Source organism: Tachysurus vachellii, chromosome 7, assembly GCF_030014155.1.
Source record: "Tachysurus vachellii isolate PV-2020 chromosome 7, HZAU_Pvac_v1, whole genome shotgun sequence".
Taxonomy (NCBI): Eukaryota; Metazoa; Chordata; class Actinopteri; order Siluriformes; family Bagridae; genus Tachysurus; species Tachysurus vachellii.
In genome coordinates, this window is record NC_083466.1 from 7,353,038 (window position 1) to 7,359,787 (window position 6,750).

Genomic DNA, 6,750 nt, shown 5'->3' on the forward strand with positions numbered 1-6,750 from the left:
ACGAGGATGGCTTCCATTTTGTGTCTGCGTCCTTTCACGGTTTCTTCATCATACCGTCTCATGGAGTTTTTTTTTTTTTCGACTTATGAATGTTCGATCTTGCGATAGACAAAAGCACTCTGACAAAATTTAAAGATATTTTACATTTCGGGCAGCAGGCAATCGTAGCAGCGTATGTGGTACAATACTTTGGGCTCCTGAACTTGCTGCCTTGTGTGATGCCTATGCCTCACAATGATCAAAATTAGAGAACAGCAATGTCTGTAGCATGGAGAAAGATTACTAAAATGTCTGACGGTTACAACAGTTAGTAGGAAGTGTACAGGCCCTTGCTTTGAATGTCTTCAGCACGTCCGCGACCACAGGACGTCACTACTCTAGTGTGATTTTGGTCCACTTTTCTTAAAGTCTCTTCCACAGTTTGGTGATTAGTGTGTTTCTTGGCCATAACTTTGTTGCCAATATTTTCCAGAGGTTTTCTATTGGGTTTAGAGGAGGACTCTTATTTCAATGTTTTTATCTTTAAGGAACTGTTTTACCTATTTTGCTGTGTGACAGGGGGCATTGTCATGTTGAAAACATCCTCCAAACTATGACACGTCCCCCTCCACCTTTCACTGACTTCTTTACACACATTGGGTTTAGTAACTTTCATTACTAAAGTGAACTTTGGACCAGTTCTCCTCTGTCCACACAACATGTTCCTCAGTAAAGGTTAGTCTAGCCTTTTAATTCTTTCTCTAGAGGTTTGGTCACGGCAGAGTGGGCTTTTGGTCCAAATTCTCTTAAAGGTGGAGACACTGTATGACGAGACATATCCTTACTCTAAACTGGCGAGTAATCCCAGCCTCGGTGTTGAACTGATTGCCTATCAAGATTCTCTGCATTATCTTGTCCTCTCTTACATTCGTCTTTCATGGATAACCAGGCTTCTTCAGGGACTTGCATGAGTTTGTGACTTTGTAAAGATGCAATATTCTAGAAATCACAGATCTGGAACGACCAACTTCTCTTGCTGTGGCTGAACTGGTCATCCCTTTGGCCTTCATCTGGAAAACCTTCTGCCGGAGGGGATCGGTCTCTACAGAACAGTTCATCATCTTGCAAAGTCAGTGAAATCTGGAAAGTTAGGCTGCCGGTTAAATAGGGTTTGTCAGGTAATTAAAGAAATTAGCACCAGGTGCCAGATTAACACCAATAACTGGAAAGTATCTGAAAGTTTTCTCCAATTTTGATCAGTGTTCTTTTTCAAATTTCATTGATGTTATTTATTCTGTGCTCCAAAATATATGTAATTCATGACATATCCTTTAGTTCATTTAAAATAGGGCTAAGCAGTGACCTTGAAATGTAGGAAATTGTAGGTTGTTCTGTAATTTTGATCCCTGCTGTATATCTAAATCTGTTTTGTCTAAATCTGAAGCCCAACCTTAAACCTCTGTTAAAAGCACTATAGAAATAAAATTGATTTGAACTAGAACCTTTGCTCCATCTTGCATATCCACTCTAAGGTAAACAAGCACAGAAATAAAAATGTCTGAAAGTTTAGACCTGAGTATTATTCTTAAACGTTTTAGACAACACTCTGGGCTCTAGGTTATTTACCTTGTTCATATTTTTCCTCAAATAATGTCCTAGTCCACTTCCTGTAGCATGACGGATGTTGTGTTTGAAGTTCTTCAGCTGAGTGCAGGTTGAGTAAAGGAGGATTTCATGTCACTTTCACCAACAGGGGAGTGTGTAGACTGTTCTTTTCAACCACAATCTTTAGACCCACTGATGAGTGTGGTGAGAAATTATACCACCTACAGTACCAGTAAAACCGATCAGCAGTCATAGCAGGCGCTCTGGTTTGAGGTGGAGGAGCAGAACAAAACACTGGGCATCGCAGGACTCTGACCCTGTGTTTGTGTGGGACGGCTAATAAAAACAAGAGGCCTCCTCGGCTGCTGGCCCTTCACAAGAGCTGCCTGTTAAGCGGGGCCTCATAGGGGCCCACTTTTCCATCATCCCTCCCTCTCTGAGCCACTCTAAAGTCTTTCTCTCCTTTTCTTTTCTCTTCTCTTTGTTTTCTCTTTTCTTTGAGTCTGTGGGTTTGAAGGAGAGATGACGATTTGGACCTTTTTTTTTTAAACAAAGGAAGGCCTACTCATCTAATGAACATGCGAATATTTGATTTACAAAGCTCGCTCTTGTGTTTTGGTGAACGCTATTCCGTTTAGAGGTTTTAGAAAGGAAACCCGCAGAACGGACGCTATTTTTTTTGCCTGGAGATTTGCCTCATAGTAAAGTCAATGTCATTCACACTTAGTAAATGAATGTATACATGAATTAAGATCACCTGATAATCAGATCTCTTGTATTATTCCTCCCTACACTACATGATAAACCCACATGCCATTTAATGAGCTTGACTACTTGCCATGAGTCAAATAGGTTTCTGTACTACAGTCTGGACTGGACAAGATTTCCCAGTACTTACCTGTTAATTATGTGTTATATGTTATCTCTGAATAACACAATGGCTGAAATGTGATTGGCATTAATAAAATAAATAAATCCATGTGCACTACATAATAATTTATGCTCGTATAATATTTGACTGCTGCTTGTTATTGGGAATCTTGCGGCTTTACCTGTAGAACCTTTACCTGTACCTCTAAAACCCGTAGGTTTGTCGCTTTTAATTGTCAGCTATATTTCTTCATTCTGCGTTTTAAACTCGGATCGTGCTGTGTTTTAGTTTCTAGACCAAAAAAAAAGTGAGCACTTCCTGGATTGTCATTATACTACAGACAAAGTGCTGAACCTCTTTCCTCACTGGATAGAAAAAGAATCTTTTCCAGCATGTCAGTTTGGACATGATACTCTCGTGTGTATCACCTAGGGCTATTTAATCTAGTCGTTTAATAGAAGGTATGGAAGAAAAAAAAAGGTGCCATCTAATTCCAGATGTTGGAAAGGTCCAGGCTGTAAAACATGACTGACGTGATTAGATTTGGATTTGAGTAAAACCCTAAAGCTACACGGTAGGTCATGAATACACTACTCCACCTACAGCTCCCTGTGTAAAACCACTCCATTCAAAATAGGACTTTTTGTTGCAGTATCAACAACAAAGTTTCACTCGGAACTCGACTGAAATGGATTAAATGTGAATGAGTTTGTAAGAAAAGCTACCGTGACTAACTCTGTCTATCGCACTAAATTTTATCCAAGCATAACTAGATTCTAGTGGTGATTACTGTAGAGACTAGTTATCAAGATGTACACATTCTATGTAGTAAAGCATGTTTTTTTGGACTCATGCTTACAAATAATTCAGTCTTAGCCACTGTAATGAATCCTCTGGATGTAAGTGCATGTGTGTGTCTGTGAGTGTTATTTGTATTGTCTGTCTGTGTGTGTCTGTCAGTCTCAGTCTCTGTGTGTGTCTGTCAGTGTGTGTGTGTGTGTCTCAGTGTGTGTGTGTCTGTCAGTGTATGTGTGTGTCTGTCAGTGTGTGTGTGTGTCTGTCAGTGTGTGTGTGTGTCTGTCAGTGTGTGTGTGTGTCTGTCAGTGTGTGTGTGTGTCTGTCAGTGTGTGTGTGTGTCTGTCAGTGTGTGTGTGTGTCTGTCAGTGTGTGTGTGTGTCTGTCAGTGTGTGTGTGTGTCTGTCAGTGTGTGTGTGTGTCTGTCAGTGTGTGTGTGTGTCTGTCAGTGTGTGTGTGTGTCTGTCAGTGTGTGTGTGTGTCTGTCAGTGTGTGTGTGTGTCTGTCAGTGTGTGTGTGTCTGTCAGTGTGTGTGTGTGTCTGTCAGTGTGTGTGTGTGTCTGTCAGTGTGTGTGTGTGTCTGTCAGTGTGTGTGTGTCTGTCAGTGTGTGTGTGTGTCTGTCAGTGTGTGTGTGTGTCTGTCAGTGTGTGTGTGTGTCTGTCAGTGTGTGTGTGTGTGTCTGTCAGTGTGTGTGTGTGTGTCTGTCAGTGTGTGTGTGTGTGTCTGTCAGTGTGTGTGTGTGTCTGTCAGTGTGTGTGTGTGTCTGTCAGTGTGTGTGTGTGTGTCTGTCAGTGAGTGTGTGTGTGTGTCTGTCAGTGTGTGTGTGTGTGTCTGTCAGTGTGTGTGTGTGTGTCTGTCAGTGTGTGTGTGTGTGTCTGTCAGTGTGTGTGTGTGTGTCTGTCAGTGTGTGTGTGTGTGTGTCTGTCAGTGTGTGTGTGTGTGTGTCTGTCAGTGTGTGTGTGTGTGTGTCTGTCAGTGTGTGTGTGTGTGTGTCTGTCAGTGTGTGTGTGTGTGTCTGTCAGTGTGTGTGTGTGTGTCTGTCAGTGTGTGTGTGTGTGTCTGTCAGTGTGTGTGTGTGTGTCTGTCAGTGTGTGTGTGTGTGTGTGTCTGTCAGTGTGTGTGTGTGTGTGTGTCTGTCAGTGTGTGTGTGTGTGTCTGTCAGTGAGTGTGTGTGTGTCTGTCAGTGAGTGTGTGTGTGTCTGTCAGTGAGTGTGTGTGTGTCTGTCAGTGAGTGTGTGTGTGTGTCTGTCAGTGTGTGTGTGTCTGTCAGTGTGTGTGTGTCTGTCAGTGTGTGTGTGTGTCTGTCAGTGTGTGTGTGTGTCTGTCAGTGTGTGTGTGTGTGTGTCTGTCAGTGTGTGTGTGTGTGTGTCTGTCAGTGTGTGTGTGTGTGTGTCTGTCAGTGTGTGTGTGTGTGTGTCTGTCAGTTTGTGTGTGTGTGTGTCTGTCAGTGTGTGTGTGTGTGTCTGTCAGTGTGTGTGTGTGTGTGTGTCTGTCAGTGTGTGTGTGTGTGTCTGTCAGTGTGTGTGTGTGTGTGTGTGTGTCTGTCAGTGTGTGTGTGTGTGTCTGTCAGTGTGTGTGTGTGTGTCTGTCAGTGTGTGTGTGTGTGTCTGTCAGTGTGTGTGTGTGTGTCTGTCAGTGTGTGTGTGTGTGTCTGTCTGTGTGTGTGTGTGTGTGTGTGTCTGTCAGTGTGTGTGTGTGTGTCTGTCAGTGTGTGTGTGTGTGTCTGTCAGTGTGTGTGTGTGTGTGTGTCTGTCAGTGTGTGTGTGTGTGTGTGTCTGTCAGTGTGTGTGTGTGTGTGTGTCTGTCAGTGTGTGTGTGTGTGTGTCTGTCAGTGTGTGTGTGTGTCTGTCAGTGTGTGTGTGTGTGTGTCTGTCAGTGTGTGTGTGTGTGTGTGTGTCTGTCAGTGTGTGTGTGTGTGTGTGTCTGTCAGTGTGTGTGTGTGTCTGTCAGTGTGTGTGTGTGTGTGTGTGTGTGTGTCTGTCTCTTTCTGTCTGTCTGTGTCTGTACATTACTCCAAAAACCCGTTCATGTGGTTTTGTTCTGCACCAACACCCTCACTATGATTGACTGACTTAACAAACCATTCAGTAATTTTCTTTGGCTGACATTTAGAATATTTGCCACATTGCCATGGAAAACTTACTTACTTCATTCAATAATCAGGGCAGGAAAAGCCAACTACAGTCGCAGTGATAAATGTATTCAGTTTCCTGTTGTTAGCAGTAATGATACTGTTAATGATAATCTTGCACTAATTTGTACTTTTAGCGAGGGAATCGCCTCTCATCATCCTCTCTTTGTGAGTGTAATTGCTGTAACTTTAACACATTTGGCACTGATTAATACTGACTTGTGAAAATCAGTCCCTGTGTTGAAACTCGCTGTCGGGTTTATTTATTTATTTATTTTTTAGAAGCTGGGAAGACTTGTCAAACTCTGGCTCACTCAGTTTGTGTGCAGGCCAAGCCTGAGGCCTGTATATACGTTCCTCTGTCCCTATATTTACCCAGACGTGTGTGTGTGTGTGTGTGTATGTATATGTATATATAATGTCTTATGCCAACTTTAAAATATCACATAGGCCATCGTGCTATCAGCAAAATCTAACACAGGGACCAATGTATCTACACCTACGTAGTCCATGATGTCAGTCAGTTACGCAGTTATATCCTCTTATACACAAGCCTTGTGAAGTCCTGCACGTGCTGAGCCCCCGGAGACCAAGAACACGTTGCACATGTGCTGTTAATTGACCCCTGAATTGATTTTACAGTTTGAGAATGTCTTACAGATTCCTGTCGTCTACACCCTTACTTTGCTTTCCGCCACAAATTGATGACAGGTGAGAAGTAAGTCTCTCTCTCTCTAACACACACACACATGCACACACCTACTGTGTAAATGCATGTGCCCCACAAATCTGAGTGCAAACTTTTTTTAATGATTTTCAGCTCAGTCCCTCATTCCCAGAGTTCTCTGGTTCTTCTTTACAAGCACGTTGCCATGTGGCTCTGGACGGCACATTTGTCTCACGTTAACACAGACAGCGGTGATGCTCATGAGCTCATCACGCTGCCATGTTACTCATCCAGACTTGAGAAAGCCGTTAAAGCCATTAGCACGAGTCAGCTGCCAGCCCCAGGGCTTTTCCTGCCACTTCTGTCGCATCTGGACAGAGCAGAGAGGAAACACAGGGGCTGGAGAGGAATGAGTCACAGGCCTGAACCATTACAAACACCTCCAGAGCGGAGTTACGCCAAAATCACTATCAGAAACGCTTACTATTAAACTATTATAAGAACAGAGCTCTGTAAATTAGATTTCCACTGTGCTGTTCGCAGGCTCGACCTCACCAGGGCTCCTTCAGTCTGTTTTTCCTAAAATGGTTTCAATTCCCACTAAACCCTGTAAAGTTTTTAATAAAATTTAAATTTAAAAAAAAAAAAAAAAAAAAAAAAGGTTTCCACTTGTAGGAATAAATCCATATTTACTCCAAAAG

The 6,750-nt window shown here is 42.8% G+C and overlaps 1 protein-coding gene across 1 annotated transcript in view; it reads left to right on the forward strand.

Moving 5' to 3' along the window:
- eif2b3 (eukaryotic translation initiation factor 2B, subunit 3 gamma) overlaps positions 1-6,750 on the forward strand; it is a 37,833-nt gene that overhangs the window by 18,734 nt on the left and 12,349 nt on the right. The gene's annotated exons all lie outside the window — the stretch shown is intronic.